Raw genomic sequence first — 20,210 nt, 5'->3', positions numbered from 1 at the left:
TGCAAATGTTGTCTCATATATTTTCAGTTATTTCTCGCATTTTATCATCATCATCATCATTCTCCACTTACCTGCATTTAGGGCAGTCGCCAGGTGGCAGATTTCCTATCAATTGAAATTTTATCGAACATCTCTCTTGGTGAATTATTCCAGTCCCTAATTCTTCTTCCTATAAATGAATATTTATCCCTATTTATCCTACTGAATTCCATATTTACCTTCATATTATTATCTTTCCTACTTTTATAAACTCCATTCAAGCTTAGTCATCTGTTAATGTCATTCCACGCCACTTCTCCACTGACAGCTAGAAACATACCCCTTAGTCGAGCAGCTTGTATCCTTACTCTCAAATCATCCCAGCACAAACGTCGAAAGGAGCTGCCTGGCCGAGTTGGTAAAGGCGTACTCGGTTCGCCCGGAAGGACGTGGGTTCGAATCCCAGTCAGGAAGTGGTAAAATTTAAGAAACGAGATTTCCACTTCCGGAGGTGCATATGGCCCTGAGGTTCACTCAGCCTACACCAAAAATGAGTACCAGGTTAATTCCTGGGGGCAAAGGCGGCCGGGCATAAACCTAACCACTCTACCCCATCACGTGCCGAGGTTAACAATGGTGGAAGCCTTTACCTTCCACTCCTCCAAGGGCCTTCATGGCCTGTACGAAGGTGACTTTGCTTTGCTTTACAAACGTCGAAAACAATTCCGTAACTCTGTCGGAGAACACTCAAAGCAAATCGTGCTTCTTTCCTTTGGATCTTTCCCAGTTCTCGAAACAAATAATCCTGATGAGGGCCCCATACACTGAAACCATACCCTAACTGGGATCTTTACAATGGCTTATACGCCCTCTCCTTTACATCCTTATACAATCCTCATACACCCTCATAAGCATTTAAAGAGATCTTTTCTTAACAACCTCGTTAATGTCCTTACCCCGATAAAATCCTTCCTAGATACTTAGCAGTGTTCCCCATGAGGTACTGTCCTCCATCAACATAGTAACTAAAACGGAGATGACTTTTCCTCCAGGTGAAACCCGTCCACCATCATACCATTGCTATCCATCTCACAATTTTATCGAGGTCTGTTTGCAGTCGTTCAAAATCCTGTAGCTTATTTAACTTATCACTCTGTCCAGTATAGCATCGTTTCCCAAAGGCCTAACCTGTGATACCTGTTCTTTACTCACATATACACTATGTGATCAAAAGTATCCTGACACCCCCCCCCCCTCCAAAAACATACGTTGTTCATCTTAGGTGCATTGTGCTGCCACCTACTGCCAGGTACTCCGTACCAGCGACCTCAGTGGTCATTAGACAACGTGAGAGAGCAGAATGGGGCGCTCGGCGGAACTCACGGACGTGGTCAGGTGATTGGGTGTCACTTGTGTTAAAAGTCTGTACACTCCCAAACATCCCTAGGTCCACTGTTTTTGATGTGATAGTGAAGTGGAAACGTAAGGGTCGCGTACAGCATGAAAGCGTACAGGCCGACCTCGTCTGTTGACTGACATAGACCGCCGACAGTTAAAGAGGGTCGTCAAGTGTAATCGGCAGGCATCTATCCAGACCATCACACACGAATTCCAAACTGCATCAGGATCCACTCCAAGTACTATGACAGTTCGGCGGGAGGTCAGAAAACTTGGATTTCATGGTCGAGCGGCTGCCCATAAGCCACACATCACGCAGGTCAATGCCAAACGACGCTTCGCTTGGTGTAAGGAGCGTAAACATTGGACGATTGAACAGTGGAAAAACGTGCGGAGTGACGAATCACGGTACATAATGTTGCGATCCGATGGCAGTGTGTGGGTATGGCGAATGCCCGGTGAACGTCATCTGCCAGCGTGTGTAGTGCCAACAGTAAAAATCGGAGGTGGTGGTGGTACGGTGTGGTCGTGCTTTTCATGGAGGCGGCTTGCACCCCTCGTTGTTTTGCGTGGCACTATCACAGCACAGGCCTACATTGATGTTTTAAGCACCTTCTTGCTTCCCACTGTTGAAGATCACTTTGGAGATGGCGATTGGATCTTTCAACACGATCGAACACCCGTTCATAATGCACGGCCTGTGGCGGATTGGTTACACGACAATAACATCCCTGTAATGGACTGGCCTGCACAGAGTCCCGATCTTAATCGTATAGAACACTTTTGGAATGTTTTGGAACGCCGACTTCGTGCCAGACCTCACTGACCGACATCGCTACCTCTCCTCAGTGCAGCACTCCGTGAAGAATGGGCTGTCATTCCCCAAGCAACCTTCCAGCACCTGATTGAACGTATGCCTGCGAGAGTGGAAGCTGTCATCAAGGCTAAGGGTGGGCCAACACCATATTGAATTCCAGCATTACCGATGGAAGGCGCCACGAACTTGTACGTCATGTTCAGCCGGGTGTCCGGATACATTTGATCACATAGTGCATATGTGCAGTGCAATTTTTCTGCTGGTACGCAACGGTACGCAGAACCGAGACGGACCTTCTTTTCTCTATATTTTTAAAAGAACTGCTATTTACAGAAAAATGTATATTTTCAGTTTTGGTTATCACAAGTTGATATCATACTTACATGTTTCATAGGGTTCATAGGATGGTAACGCAACCGGAATCAGGAAGTTTTGTTCACTCTCGATTGCTTCCTATGTCAGATAATCCGTTCTATATACCCCCAACGAAATTCAGGTGTTCACGTGAGTTTTGAATTAATCTACTGTAAGTTAAATCAGTGGAATAATTGCCCAAAATGAGTAAAATTGTCAATAAAATGAGGAAGGCTGAGAAGTAGAAATTGTTAAATCTACCTGTGATGCTGTAAAACACAAAAATAATACCAAAAATTCACAGGGTCGAAAAGAAGCAGATTCTGATAATGACTGGCCAGAACGTTGAACTGTTCCGCAACAGAAAGAAAAGCTGCTTCTGCGGGGGAAAGGAATGGGCGGTGACGACGAGGGTATATCCGAGCGTACGTTAGAAGTGTGGAAGTTGTTGTGATAGTACCTACATGCTGATCACCGGCCCTTCTTCTCCGAGAAAAAAGCGCTGTATATAAGAAAACATGAAGGTATAATAATACTATCTTGCAGACGCCCTTTTTGATCATCGTGGGAGCAGATAATGCTTCTAATACTCTAATTCTCGAGTTCACTTTCCTAGAAGTGTAGCCACCCATTCAAACAATATTTTTGCTAGTCCTATAGCCGTCATATTCGTCAGTAGTTTTCCCTGATCTGCCCTATCCAAAGATTTGAATACGACCCTGTGACGTTACGTAACCTGTAAGCGAAAATGCTATGTCACGTATAAAACCTTCGACTCTCTAAATGAAACAAGAGAAACAATGTTATGGACATCAACTCCTGTATTATGTTAATATACTCTTAGTGTCATCCAGTGCACATACGTCAAAACTAGTGAAGTGATACCAGGTGGTTCTGAAATGTCTTGACCGCTCACTGGCGAGAATTTTCTCATCTTTCTGCGGGCTTCCGGCTGTAAACACCAAAAGTGAAATCTACATGTTGCAAGCTGAATTTTGGTGAGAGAGACCATGTTTCATGAAAATACCTTTGTAAGTATCGGTTTCGTTGTTAATTGAAACATTAGGCAGAGGAACGATCTACTACCTGATGTTAGTGCATCGAACTAATGAAATGATAAAAAACTAGAAACATTCACTCAGTTTAAGGAATACTGTATCCATTTAAATATAGCATTTCTTTCACCATATAGTCTGCAAGTACTGGGGATGGATGTCTAAGTTCTATTTCCCCCTTAAAACAATAATTACCATCACTAAACCTACGCGATATCCTGTGAATGTAACAAGTAATCTCATGAGGAGAGTCCAGGTAAAACCAATTAATTCCGGCAGATCCAAACTTTCAGGAAGAAAGAAAAACTAAAATCAGCAACTGGACAGCAGCTTTTGAATGAGCAAGTTTTGAAATACATTTTTATTGACACAGAAAAGCTCTCTGAATGACTGGCACAGATTAAAAATCAATAACAATGAATAAATTTCATGTGTAAAATTGAACATGTTTGGCTTTACCCACACTGCATGTGACTTGCTTGATTTTGCTCAGATGGTCGTAAGACCAGTTCTTCTTTTTTCTTTTCTTGCTTAGATGCCAGCATGACTTATTCCTTTCTACTCAACTGTTTAGGGGCATAAAAGTGACTAGGCGGAAAGTCACGAGACAAATACTCGGCTTGTAATTAGAGCTTTCAAACATGTTTTTGTTTGCTCGGACCCACCACCAGCATTTGTCTGCTTTAGCTCAAATACCTTGAATATTAGGAGTATCTGCTCGGTTCGAACGATACTATTATATAGAAAGTAATGCTTTCTTAAATAATTGACTATTTTGGAATATGTTCGGTTGTGCATGAACGTTCCTCCTTTGTTACTTTGTACTCAACTCCATCCTCTGAGTTCAAAGGACTCTAATCACCGTCTGTTCGTTTATCCATTCTTCCCTCGTCTTTAACAGGCTACCTTTTCTTTTTTCTCTTCCACCTTCTTCTTCATCATCATGCTTTATTCATGGGTTTGGACATATTTGACCGTTAGAGCCTCAAATAATTTTGCAAAATGGAAACGTCTTTTAATCCATAAGGCGTCAATTGTACGACTACTGCAAACTTCGAGGAATGATTTCTACAGATGCTCCTGAACATCAATAATTTCCCTCTCTACTCCATTCCTCATTATATTTGAAAATCAGATATCGTATCTATTATTCCGGTAGTTGGTAACATTAAGATATTGGTGTTAGCCGTTTAGTCGATTCCAACTCCGTGATCCCATAGACCAAAGTGCGCCATTTCCTTCTGCCCTGCACTATTTGCCGACGACTTTCCAAATGGAGATCCATGACTTCTTCGATGCCATCAATCCGCCCCATCCGTTGTCACCCTCTTCTCCTTCAGTCTTCCCCAGCATGAATGTCCTCTCATAATATGACCTAAGTACTTCATCTTTTATTTCATTATTTGTCCTTTGAGCAGCCATGGTTGATTTCCTGTAATATGGACTTATAAGATTCACGGAACTCTAAGTAGTTTTCTCAAACACCACAGTTCGGAAACATCTAGTTTTCGACGTTCAGCCTTTCTTATTGTCTAGGTCTCGCTTCTATACATCACTACTGGGCAGATCATACCCTTTAATTTTCAAATCTTCGTTCTTAAAGTTATGTCTGTACTCTTGAAAACTCTGTCGAGATAGACCATTACCTTTCTACCAAGGAGCAAGCGTACGTACAATCTGGAAAACTGAGCCTTGAGAGGCTAAATGAACATATTCGCACCACACCCCCGTTTGTAGCCAGAATTTCAAGATATTCGCAGAAACTCCCCCAGGTCAGATTTTACAATGTGCCTAATACAATAATTTGCTTTCTTTGAATATATCATACATTCATTAATTCATTCAAGATCGTGGTAGTTTGTGGTGTCTTTCATATTAACGGCTTGAGATATATTTGTCTTACCTGTTTATTAATGGAATGCCAGTGAGATTTTCGAAATGGAGAGTCACATTCATGTGATTAGTTTTTCACGGAAAACTGAAGTCCCATAGCTTATGGTTAGTAATTACATACAACTAAAAGCTTACCTTCTGGTCACCAGGGGCACTGCCTCAGGTAGCGTGAATATCTGCAATTATTTGGGCTAGAAATACAAGAACAGTGTGAGCTGTGTCAGTGTAAAGGTGATAAGGGCACGCTTGGTGCACGCTTGGTGCACGCTAAAAGACGTGGGTTCTATTCTTCGTAAGAGTGTAGAACCATCCAAAAACGATTCTGCAACTTTTGAAGAAGCACATTGTGCTTGGATTCATTCAGATTGATTTTTCAGGCCATAGACGATCAAACATAACACTAGTCACTCTCTCCCATTTAGCGCTAAGGTCATGATTGCTAGAATCCTTCTACTGCTCCATGGCTTGTAACGGTAGTTACTTTGACTTTCTTTTCCATTTTTCTCCTAGGTTAGATATTTCGGGACTTAGAGGTGAGTTCAGAAAAAATAAACAGTCACGTAGTATAGGGATAGTGTGTCTGCCTTTCACCTGTAGGAGCTGCACCCTTGATTAAGGGTTGAAACGGGGTTCACGCAGCCTCGTGAAGTCAACTGAGGAACTATTGATATGAGAGGCACGGATCTCGGTCAGAAGGCCAAGCAATACAGCCGAGGATTCCGTTACGCTGACAATCTGACAATCTAGTATCTGCAGGATATCAGACTTGGCAGGAAAGCATGGTTCTTAATGATCTGAGTGTGCCATAATGTTTGTTTCTTGGTTTTTTTTTAAGTAAAGGCAACACGTTTCGTACAAGACTTGGAGATACCAAGATCCTGGCCAGGATATTGGAATTTCAAAGGACAAGCAAATGTGGGATTCATCTTTGACGTGTTAAAGAGCGCTGGTGGCGCAATGAATGTCCATATAACAGAATACATTCAGCAAAGTTCCGCTTTCGTTGCTAGGTAACAGAACGGTTAGAACATGCCCATGAGCCCGCTAAATGATACCGGTTCAGAAGATCTACAGCCTGGTAGATGTGGTCGTATGATGATGAAGATGATGATGATGATGATGAAGATGATTATGATTACAACTATGTTAGCTTGCACATCCGTTTCAGGCTGTAAATCCATGGCCCGCTGTAACACTTCTTTCTCGTTTCACGTTGATCAAGGTAGTCACGTCACTAGAGACGTCTACAGTAGCTGGTACAAAACGTCTGGAAGGAAAAAGAGTTTCAGGGGACAACAGCTCTATAGCCCAGATAAAAATATTCATATTATTATTATTATTATTATTATTATTATTATTATTATTATTATTATTATTATTATAGAAAATTGTACTTAAGAATTTAAACCAGTGCAAGAATTCAAACAACGGATATCTGCATCCCAGTTCGATTGCGCAGCGGACTAATCTTCAGGGCTATGAAGCTGGGTAAGATGAAAGAAATAATAATAATAATAATAATAATAATAATAATAATAATATGGCCCCAGGCATTTTGATATGATGCCATTCAACCTACCTGCGCGTCAATTTCAACGTTCCGCTTTACTCCATCAAATGGAAGAATAAACCGAATCTCTTTTGGGTGATCTATAGCTAACTTTTAATTGATTTTGTCGGGCAATCACCAAATGTATCATCAGAGATATTTTATGTGCGAACATCGTATGACATGGAGTGTCGAATGGAATTTTTTCCGTCCTTCAAAAATTCGACAATCTGTACCAGTTTTGAGCAGACGATCTTAGGATATGGAGGCTGACACTTTACCACTGATCCACAGATGGAGCTAGATGAAAGGCGAATGCGCTGATTGGTACGGTACCAATTAGGTATGCAAGTAACTAGGTTATTTCATAGAGAAAATGCTCAAGTAAATACATCTACTAGGGGGAGATTTCGTCTTATTCGAACAGAATAAGATCCTACCATTTGGTGAGAGCGCTTGAGCAGCACACCTCGTGAAGTTGGTTCTCGCAAGCACCTTGCCGTGCGTGTTGCCCAGAGGCGGGTAAGAATTTGTGTCCGCCGTGTTTGTTCACAGTGGTTATTATGTACAGTGGTTACAGAATATTCCCCTGTGATTAAATTCGAATCCACCCCCAACAACTTTAATGACCCATGTCTTTTCTTTGCGTGCCAGATTGGTGAAATAAAGAACGAATCCTTCCAGCGGTACGCACTGTTCACCCCCACCGCTCTGTCTCACTCCTATATATTGCGCCTGTGCACGCAATAGAGAGTTTCCGTACGAATCACTCTCTCACCTTTTCTTTCATTTCCCCCTCATGGTCGACTGCCTGCTTCTTGGTTCAGTATTCGGAAACAAATACAGTTTTCAAATTAAGATCAACGGACCTTTTCAAGGCTTACGATCAAGATATTAATAATAATAATAATATGAATTCTCCCTCATCGCAGAATGTTATGCCTTTTAATGTTCAGTCTGCGAACCTCTGTGAATTAACTATCCGCCTCCACAATCTCCTAGTCGTCTTGGGGGACATTTCATCTTTTGATCATTTCTTTATCATCTGAATCTAACGTTTCATGTTCAATCAGTACTACAAATAATGAAAGTTTTATGTGACTCATAAAATATCTGCCGTCATAAGCCTTTCCAGTCTCCAGTTGTACGCAAAATTCGATCTATAAACAATGCAAGCAACCATGTACAGTAGTTTTATATGATTCCAAAATTCCTTACTATAAGCCCTAGGACTCACAGTCTTACGTACAATTCAACCTATAAACAAGAGAAGCAAGCATAGTATTAGTTTTATGCGACTCAAAACTTCGTCATCATAAGCCATGAGCCTACACTTTACGTGCAAATCGAAACTTGAAACAAGTTGAGCAAGAGCGCACTTTCGCGTGTTTCAAAAATTCATCATCATAAGCCTTAAGACTTACATCTTTACGTGACATTTGAACCTTATGGACGTGGTATTTCACGTCGAATATGCCACATGAAATAATTAGCATTAAATTTCACAGCCATGCAGCTGAAAGACCAGTGACAGAGCTTATGATGCTCGACGGATTAATTACATTATACACTGACAGAACAGTCAGTGCATCGCCTTCGAAGGGCCTCGGTTTCGACTTCCAGCCGGACTGAGAATTTTGGTAAAAATGCTTAAATCTTCTGGCTCGGGGATGGGCGTTTGTGTTTATCTTAGTACGCCTCTCTCCATTTACACACAATACACTACACAACTAACAACCACAGAAATACACAGTAGTGAATACATCCCTCCAGGATGTAAAAGTGGGCTTAATTAACATATTGGGAACAGAGCAAAATATCAGGAAAGAAAGATATTCCTTTCCATCACAGATTAATGTCTTTTAGTGTTGAGATTGCCGGGCTCCGTGGGAGAAGGAAGGAAGGAAGGGACGTGTTACCTTAAAATTAAAACTTTTAGTAATGCATGTTGCTTGTATTAATTAATTGTAAAAATCCTGCGGATGAAATATGACACCGACGAATCGCGTTCAGAAGCAGGCAACTTCGTTGTGAGCAGGAGAAAGCAGCAAGATGCAGGCAATATGTGGCCGAGGTCGTGTCGGGGATGGATAGATCCGGGTCTGGCCGTGTAATCAGCAGCGCCGTTTCTCATTAGTGGCTGATGGGCGCGCGGGACGCGAGGACGCGACGCGACGCAAGCGCGCCGGTTCCCTCTCGTGTCACCGCAGTAATTAAAGAAGTCTCCAGACCTCCCCCATCGCCCACACGCGCGCCACAATACGTTCTTATTAAAAACAAAGCAACTCCTCGACTTGGCTAACCTCGCTAGCAACAGATCCGCGGTTGCCCTGCCACATAGAGTTGAGGTTTCGAATCCTACAAATATTCTTACTTTTAACAAGAGTTAAGTGATAATATTTCGACTACATCGAGACTCTTAACAGAAACCAGGCAATTTTAATGTATAGCTAGTTCAGCGTTCTCCGAAATTGCTATAAATAATAATAATAATAATAATAATAATAATAATAATAATAATAATAATAATAATAATAATAATAATAATAATAATAATAATAATAATAATAATACTGTAATTTACTTATTGTCTGGTCTTTACTGCCGGAAGTGTCCGAGGACATGTTCGGCTCATCTGGCACAGTTCTTCTTAGTTGACACCATAGGCAACCTGCGTGTCTGGATGTGGGATGATGACGAAAATGAGGTAGGGAGAGGGTGAAACCCCCTGTCGCCTCGTAACTTACTCCTGTCGATTAACACCTAGGGGTCTACTGAAAGGTTTACGTCTCCATCCGACAGACGAATCATTATCAACAGCGTCATATGCCCTCACTCGATACGAGCACTGCGGAGATATTTGGAATTTAATACAGGCTTTTGGCACGCTATCTAGTGGTTAGAAATTGTATACCTCCACCTCCCCTACCCTGCCAGTCAACATTCTGACGCTAAAATTTCTTCGACAACCGGCACTCGAATATGCTAACCACGGTGTCATACGATTTAGACTTCCACGCCTTAACGAACATGGCCACCAGGCGGGCTATAATAATAATAATAATAATAATAATAATAATAATAATAATAATAATAATAATAATAATAATATAGATATTCAATCCGAAAACCAACATGAAACTACGACACACCAGAAAACAACCCACAATCTGCACCTTTGTGGACTTCCAGAAAGCATACGACTCCACTGACCGGCAATCCCTCTTCCAAACACTGAGTGAATACGGACTGGACAACAAGATTCAAAAAATCATCAAACTAACTCTCACCAACACAAACTCCCAAATAAAATTCATGGGAAATATATTTGAAAAGTTTCAGATAAAGACCGGGGTCCGACAAGGAGATGGACTTTCCCCACTACTCCTTAACATAGCCCGGGACAAAATCATGAGAGAATGGGAACAAGCTATAAAAGCTCAATGAAATTGGTAACCAGATGATCTCGCGATCTTCGCAACAAACGAACAACAGGCAATCAGCCAATCAGAAATGCTCAGAAAAATTCGGCCTACGAATCTCCTTCTCAAAAACCAAGTTTATGTGCAACCACTGCAACATCCAGAATTTGAACACGAAATTTGGCACAATCGGAAAAGTAACTAAGTTCCGATGTCTCGGAGAAATTGTAGTACAAACAGGAAAAGAACAGAAGGCCCTCGAGGTCTGCATCCAGAAAACGAAGGGAGCCTTCGGCCGAACGCAAAACATTTACACAAACAATGCCTCTCAATCTTCACCAAATTTCGACATTACAACACCGTGATCAAACCTGAAATACTATACGCGAGTGAAACACTAGATCTCCATAGAAAAACAGTACTCGAAGACATCCTGAAAGAGGAACGTAAAATCATCATAAAAAGTCTCGGCCCAAAACTGACTGACGAAGAATACCGACTGCAATCTCGTACAAAAACCGAGGAGCTCTCAAACCTTGCAACCGACATCAGAAGAAGACGCCTGAAATTTTACGGACAGAAAACAGACTGACAAGAATCATACTAGAGGCAATAGAAAACATCAAAACAAATAGGTTGACATCGGAAATCCGTCAAGACCTGAAAAAATCAGGAATCAAAGTGGCCGACATCGCAGACCGAATCTGCTACAGAACGAAAATCAGCAAGTGGGAAGTAAAGTCAGAGAGAAACCACAAGAAGAAGACATGAGCCAAGTGGACAGAAGAACGAAGTACCACGATGAGAGAAAATTTGAAGGCTGCTTCGCAAAGAAGGAAATGAACAACTTCTAAGTGATCCTTGCGTGATCAGTTTTCTGGTCTTTTTCGCATCTAATAATAATATACAACTGGCGTTACGACGCACCGACACAGACAAGTCCTATGATGACGGTAGGATAGGAAAGGGCCAGGAGTGGAAAGGAAGCGGCCATGGCCTTAAGGTACATCCCCAGCATTTGCCTGGAGTGAAAATGGGAAACCACGGAAAACCGTACTGTATTCGGGACTGCCTAGAGTGGGGTTCGAACCCAATATCTTCCGAGTGCAAGCTCACAGTTGCGTGCCCCTAACCGCATCCAACTCGCTCAATAATAATATATTACATACATCTTAATTACAGATTGGTATGTCATGTATCTGTGAGCCCTTGCATTCAAGAGATGAAGGGTTCTAACCCCTCTGTCAGCAATTCTATTACACCGTTTCTACAGCAGCTAGGTTAAAGCTGCTCCCTCTACGTTTCTACCACAAAACTATCAGGAAAATGCTGAGATAGTACCATACAGCACACCTATTTAGCCTTTTGCATTCATATACCATGTATGATATGTTTCGACATATGTTTATTTAAGGAACAGCGCGCGTTAGCGGCATCAGCAACTCCTGACCGGATGTGCTTCCTGACGTCAACCTCATCAGAGACGTTAATGAGATGAAATGTACGACGTGATATATTATAGTAGGAAGGGAGGGTGTGAAATCTGGTGCTGACACATAGCCTACTCCTCCCGAATAGCACCAAGGGTTTTGTTCAAGGCTTATCATCCCCAACCGATGAACGAATCATCAACAGCGTCATATGCCCTGACTCCATACGAGGACTGCGAGAAGTTTGGAATTTAATCCAGGCTTCTGGCACGCAATCTAGCGACTTCAACCCCTTGACGATCTACAAGTGTTTCCGTGAATATTAACTCCTTGTTAGTGGACACAGGAGACTGTTAATCGCATCCAAAACAGAAAAAAGTGATTTAAGATTTTACGCCAAAAAAAGAAGAACATTTTTATTAACTACATCCCAAATAATCTTTCCTTGGCCTTAGTTTTCAGCAGAGATGTACTATGTGACGATATGTGTTAATAGATGACAACATGCGTTTCCAAACTTGAAAGATCTTCGAATGACAAAAATGATATTCTACAGGCGCATATTTGAAAATAGTCAAATCATTATTTGGAAGATCTCCTTCATTCTCAACAAATTTTGCTAATTTACCACTTTAAATATCAGTCATTTTAATTATGAATATCCTGACATCATTTGAACATTGTATTATCCCTCTTAACTAGGTAAATCTGAGCTACCCCTAATTTAGTCTTTACACAACCGGTCGCCCACAACCTCAATACGAGAAATAGATTTTGAAATAAAGCTGATTTTGACTTTATGTCGACTAAGTTCTTTGACATTGTGTCTGAAAACAGCTTTCATACATTTTCGATATGAAATGGACCATGCCAATCGAAACATGGGAATAATGCTTGGAGAACGGCTAAAACAATTATAATATGACCAAAAATAAGCTTTTATATTATTTTGGGGGTCAAATATGAGTGATAACATGTACTAAAATATGTATTTATATGACTAATAATAAAAACTGTGTTATCATGTTCACCAAAGCTAGAAATGTGCTTAACTCCTCCTCCTTCTTCTTTTACTTCTTCTTCTGCTTCTTCTTGATAATCGTAAAATTGGTCTTCAGCGGTTGTCGTTCTTCTCTTGCTCCACTCTTGCCTATCCTCGGCCAGCCTCTTTAGCTCTAGGTATTAGAAGCAACCCAGGTTCCCGATGATTTGGTCACTGTACTTCAGCAGTCTGGATGTATTCCCCACATTGCAGCCGTCGACGGCGCCCTCGAGTACGGTGGTCAACAGTCCCCTTTGCCTGAAGTTGTAGCCCCAACAGGAATTCCTATGTGATTTGATGGTGTTCCACAGACAGGGCACCTCTTTTATCCAGCGTAGGACCTCCTCATTAGTAAACTTGTCCACTCACAGTATCTTTCGGATCCGCCGGTGGTACCACCACATCTCAAAGACATCGGATCTCTTACTTTCCGCTGAAACAAGAGTCCACCTACAGTGGTACACTACCTTAGAGTAACACTCTCCAAACAAAAGTTTTGAGGAGCTGCTTTCTTAGACCCAGGTCGATGTTGAAAGTGAAGAGTTTCTTTCCTTCTTGTTGATGGCTGACTTGACTTGACCGATCCTCCTTACAGTATCTGCCGTATTTCAGTTGTCGGATGTTATCCTGCTTTATAGGTAAAGTCATCCACTTTGTTTAGTCTGTGTCCATCGAGGACCACAGTCACCTACGTCCCTTGCCTGTTCACCACGAGGGACTTGGTCTTGTCCATGTTGTATCCGGTACTGAGTGTGGTTTCCAAGTCACTCAACATGGACGTTAACTGTTCCTTACTCTCAGTCAGGACTAGTACATTATCTACAAAGCGCAACGTGTCCACCTGTTCACCCTGAATCCACACTCCGCCCTCCTCTCCTCACTTCTCTCTTGTTTCCTCCAGAGCTTATTGGATGTACACGCGTTATTCTTACTTCTTCCTTACTTTCACCGCATCTGATGACAGTCACTTCATCTTTGTAGAAATAACAAATTAACCTCCTATTCATGAATTTTACTCCTGCCGATCTCAGCATGTGAAACAACTTGGGACACTTCCGAAGTCGCTTCTCTGGTATAAGCCTCTACGTCATGATCGCCTCTCGTGAGCCTCTTCCCTTCCTTAAGCCGAGTTGGTCCTCAGTGAGCATCTTGATTTTTCCGTTCCATACGTTTCATGACAATTTAAGTTTGTAAAAAGAGACCAAGATAACAACACATGTTACAGAAATTCAAGACCTAGCTATTACACTGGTGTTGACATAACGCGTGAGACAGCAAAGTATTAGTAATAGTCATCAGGATACCTATATTGATATCATCAGCTGCGAAAGAGCTTTTCATTAAGCGGAGTGGCCCCAGATGGTTCAGATGCTGCGATTGGCAGGAGTGAGATCCATGGATGGGAGGTGAATTTGGCACTTCTACAAAGAAGAGGCTGTCATCAGATGCGGTGAACATTGGGTAGAAGTAAGAATAACACGTGTTTCACTCCAGGCTTGTGTCAATGTCATACACCTGTTAATTTCATGTTACATACACATGTTATGTGACCCTCTTAGACTGATTCTGATGGTTCGGCCAGCTTCCGTTTCGAACGCTAGCACTGTGTCACGATCGGGGAACCATCTGCTGACGAATGAACGTACCATCCCCACTTCTATTATTACGTCTAAATTTCAAAATGTCACTGTTTAAGAAGCCTTTCTCGGGGACAGTCGAGATTTTCTTCTGATGACGCAGAGAAGAGTTCTCTGAGAATCGTAAAGAATTTCACCTTATTTTCTTGACACGGCATAAGCCCAAAAGCCGTCTATAAGTACGGGCCGTGAAAGCATCAATTGCAACAATAACACGTGTTGGCTACATCCAACAAGCTCTGGAGGAAACAAGAGAGACGATTGTTAACAACAACAATAATAACAACATTACAGCCATCCATCCAGAAGCCCCGTATGCCTTGTGGTGTCTGTTACTAAACAGAAAAGGCTTCATTGAAAAACTAGATGTCATAGAAAGAAGAATTCTCAGAAAGATCCCAGGTTCATTATGGGAAGATAAAGATTCAGAGTTCTACTCCGAGATAGAGAGGTTCTCTGACTGTGCAAGGAAAAGCAGGATAATTTTCTATGGTCATGCGGCATATCGTCTCTCAGTAACACTGACCAACCACCTTTTCACCTTCTGGCTGACGGATTGAGAAGAAGATAAAATAACTGACGCTGGCAGACTTACAAAACAGACAGACTGTGAGACAGATTCTGAAGTCAGTCCGTGAATTTCAAGAGAGACCTCTGAAGAAGAAAGATACCCCTGGTCGGAGGCACCGGGAGAAGATGTGACGTTGTTGGGCAAAGATCAAAGCCCAACGGTTGAACAAGCGTGGTCACAGATGGGTTCACGTTCGAAATAAGAAGAATAAAAATAAGAATAAGATGCTCAACAACGTGAACCGTGTTTGTCAGCGTTAGAGGGGTGGTTATGCTAATTAGTAGTTTGAAACATAATTAGATATCTCGTATTGTTGTCATTTTATCCGATGCTGAAGTTAGCCAATCAGATCGCTCCTCGCGGGAATTCAAATGGGCTTTGCGAGGCGGTGTTGCTAAATCTGTACGTGGCTTAAAGCCAACATGGAAGCACCATTCGAACTATACAATTTCGCTAGAGCAGGAGTTTGAATACAGACATCCAAGCTAAAGCCAAACAGTGTGTGTGTTTTATGCTGATTTCTCGGCATGGCCGTTCTTAAGCTACGCACATATTTAGCAGCAGTGCCACGCAAAGCTCGTTTGAATTCACCCGCGAAGCGATCTGATTGGCTAAATTCAGAAGCTGATAAAATGGCAATGGTGCGAGATTCCAAATTATTTCTTTCAAATTATTTATCAACATGACCAACCCTCTAGCGCTCATATATCGAGTTTACGTTGTTTTCGACCACTCTGTATGTCATATTTTCGAAATAGCCCTCACTATAACACAGTGCTTCTAGATAGGTATTCACAGAGAAATGACAGATCTAAAGTTGGTCAGTTATTATGCCTTATCACTTTCCAAACAAAAGAGATTTCACAAAGATTTACTTACGAAAGACATTCGACTACGCGTAGAGAGGGACGAGATAGGGTCATTCTTACTAATCGCCTTCAAACGAGACAAATTTCCCCAATAAATTGGCCGACTCATTCCTGAGCTTCAGCTAAAACGGCTGGAACGATCTTCAACGAGCCAAATCATTGCCAGTAGCATTACAGTTTGTTGGTAACTCTTTTCTTCTTATAATCTTTGTACTGCTCATGTCCTAGCTTTGTCCTTTCAACGTGCCTTCATTTTTCACTAACATCTTTTTCTCCAAGTGCCTCAAGACTTCACCCTTCCCTTTCTTTCTCTTTCCTCCTCTTCGACCTGTTTACTTAATTTGTTCTCATTTGTCCCGTCCGTCGCCGCGACGCACAGCGTCAACTCTGAGAGCGTGAGAGACCGGGCCGGAGAAGAAGAGACATTTTAAGAAGGCGGGAGGAAGAGGGGTTAGAGACGTGTATGCAAGAGGGAAAGAGAGAGACATGTTGTTGAAGGAGAGAAAGTTCTAGATCGAATCAACCAAGTGACCAATAGCCACGTACGAATCTATAGCGAATTTCATTAACTCCCTTCATTTGGTCTCCTATGTCCGATATTAGCTTCACCAAGACGTAGCTTACCCTCGCCACATCTCTGACACTCGAGTACTTCATCTATACGATATATAGCACCGGGGACAAAAACTAATCACAAAGCGACTGTAACTACAACCTTTTAATTTACTAAACTCATGGTGTTAAGGGTTTCCTACTTTAAAAAATATTATTTTCTGAGTCAATGCCCGCAGACGATCGAATTAATATTTTAAAATATTTGTTAGTATCTAGAAATAATACAAAATAAGGAGGCAATTGTTTATTATTAATTAATTAGAAATTATAATTAAATATAGGACAAAGATGATTAACACCGGGGAAAAAATATACACACTGCAATCTTACGTTTAGAGAGTAGAGGAAATTAATTACAACATTAGTGATAAAATATCTAGTTGCATTAGTATTTACTATTGTTTACAGACTGTATAGGAATAAAATCATTAAGTAAAATTAAAAATTAATTAGTTAACTTACGAGTTATTTTATCCTTGCTGGTGTTTCTATGTGTCAATAACACATGTAAGTCATCAGCAAAGCTGGGATGAGAGACGGCTAGGGCTCGGAAGGTAGCAGCCGTGGCCCAAATAAGTATAGTTCCGGGAATTTTTGCGTGATGTGAAAATGGAAAACCACAGTCAATAAGACTACCGACTTTGGAGTTCATATCTGTAATTTCTCGTACGTTAACTTAGATCTATACGACACCTACTACGTAACAAATTGGCCCAGTAAGTGTAAAGGAAATGTGGCTTTATAAAACAATATTCGAGGTGAAATTGATAGACGAATCACAAATTAGGATATACTTAATGAAGTTGGTAAGGATAGAAGGATTTGAAGAATTGTCAAGATACAGACCGCAGCAGCAACAACAACAGTGAAGTATCTAAGTAGCTTCTGTTTTTGTGAGTGGCTTTACGTCGCACCGACACAAATAGGTCTTATGGCGAATATGGGATAGGAAAGGCCTAAGAGTTGGAAGGAAGCGGCCGTGGCCTTAATTAAGGTACAGCCCCAGCATTTGCCTGGTGTGAAAATGGGAAACCACGGAAAACCATCTTCAGGGTTGCCGACAGTGGGATTCGAACCCACTATCTCCCGGATACAAGCTCACAGCCGCGCGCCTCTAACCACTTGGCCAATTCGCCCGGCATCTAAGTGTATGGTAATTATAATCCAAGGAAAGATGACATTCATTTCGTCGGACACCATAGTGACTTAATACAGTACAAACTCACTTATCCGAGGTAACTCAGACCGAACGTACCTCAGGATAGCAAAAACCTTCGAAAAAATGGAAAGTGTAGCAAACAGTGATTTTAGGATGACGAAATTATTGCTGCTGATGTTATATACATATTTAATTTAGTAGGTGGTCTTATTAAGTGGCGTCGGCCATCTGTGTTGTAACTGTTTCCTCTCATCAAAACACTTAGGGAGATGAAAGTTATTATCTTGGGACACATGAATATCATATAAACTATTTGTGGCTTGCCCGCAAATTGCCACGCAAATAGAAACAATTAACATTCCATGGTTCCCCATTTCTCTATGTAATGTTTGGGCGCCATGATTACAGTGTAAACCAAAATTTATATTTACTAGCATAGAGACTTATACTTAAATCACAGGGGTAGGATTTTAAATAATTAACCATTAAGTATCGCTTAAGAAAGAAAAATAACGCAATATAAAATATAAATGAATTTATTATACAAAAAATGAGATGAATCGGAAAATTTTCCTTAAAGCGTGGAGGAATTTATAATTTACTGAATTTACTATTGCTTGCTTTATCTAATTGAAGCTCACCAATTGCAGCTTCCGTTGAAGTCATCTGGTTTCCGTGGTTACTCGTTCTCTCCTTCTCGATGTAGACTTTGTTCCATGGACATCCTTCCTTCCTTCTCTGATGTGGTACGGGCTATCTGGACTAGCACTCCCTGCTTACCTAGTCTTTAAATTAGACATTGGCCCTATACTTGTAAAAACTGATCAGCGTTGATCGTATGAGAGAAAATTCAGAGATATGAATTTTTCCATATTAGTAGAAATCTCAATCCAACTGAGCTATACTATTTATACGGTACAGACTTGTACCAAAATTCCGTAGACACGCAGATCCGATAACATTACCGCAACTAAGTACTGTATCGAAGCGTAACACATTGTACAAAATAACTATGTCGCGGAGCGACCACACACTGTTCCAAAAATCAAATCACGTCGTTCAAAGTAGATGTTCACAGTAGAAGTACTAGTGATGGAGTACACGTAGTTAGGTTGTAAGGTTGTAAGGTCGTAAGGTCGTAAGGTCTCGTTCTTGTGTTGAGAATCAGTATATATCCGGGCTCACCCCCACTCTTGGTAACAGTTCAATCTCAAAACTCATATACAACGAAGTATCTGATTCGATAGATCGAAGCATCAACTCCCCTTTTCTTCTTCCTCGACAAGTCCAGAAGGCGTGGCGATGATATAGCTGACCAGCTTGCAAGCCTCGCGCAAGGGTCGCTGTTTACTAGCCTTGGTCATAAAATAAACCCATGACTCACGCAAAATCCCAAGCTTCAAGAATAACCCTCCGTATACACAAACATGAGATGAAATGAAAACAACTATGTCTCAACATATTGACCGTATTTACAAAATAATGAATTCTTATCCTACATAATATAATAATTTAAATACTAAAACGATGTTATTATATATACAATATGATTCCAAAAAGCCTTGATTACAAATGATTGACGTTGAATAAATATGTTATTACAAATAATTGCCGATGGCGGATAAACTTGATATCAAATGATATCGCGTGAAATGATATTATATTAAATTAGTAGGGCTGGAGAAGCCTGGACGGTTACAGTGTAAGAAATTTATTCAACGCCTTCGTTACCACGTTCATCGTCTTCTGAACGCAAAATTTCAACAATGGTATTGTCTGGTAGTTCCTGATCCTCATCTCCGTTCAACCAACCCATGATGTCTTCTTGGTCCATAGCCTCGATAACAGGAAAACTGATAGAGTCACAAGTTCGTCCACTTCATTACTAGGGTCGTAGAATGCAGTAATACGCTTATTGTTTGTTTATAATTTCAAACAGTTTCCTCCTTGATTTTCTCATTGTATCGTCTTTGACGCAATCCCATGTCTCGGACACCCAATACACTACCGTCCTTTAATGTTAATTCTCTCAGAGTTGTTATTTTATTTTACTTCGCACCGACACAGGTAGGTCTTATGGCGATGATGGAATAGGAAAAGGCCAGGGGTGGGAAGGAAGCAGCCGTTACCTTAATTAAGGTACAGACCCGGCGTTTGCATGGTGTGACAATGGGAAACCACAGAAATTCATCGTCCGGGCAGCCGATAGTGGGTTCCGAACCCACTGTCTCCCGAATGCAACCTGACAGCTACGTGACCCAAACCACGCAGCCACTCGCTCGGTTTTCAGAGTTACAGTATCACATTCAGCGTCATTCGAACGTTCGAAGTTTAAAGCTCACTTATTCGCATTTTAAGGTTAATTTAATGCTTCGGTTAGCACAGAGTCTCAGATAATCGGGCCTCGGATTAGCGGGTTT

Source organism: Anabrus simplex, chromosome 1, assembly GCF_040414725.1.
Source record: "Anabrus simplex isolate iqAnaSimp1 chromosome 1, ASM4041472v1, whole genome shotgun sequence".
Lineage (NCBI taxonomy): Eukaryota > Metazoa > Arthropoda > Insecta > Orthoptera > Tettigoniidae > Anabrus > Anabrus simplex.
This window is presented reverse-complemented; position numbering follows the sequence as displayed.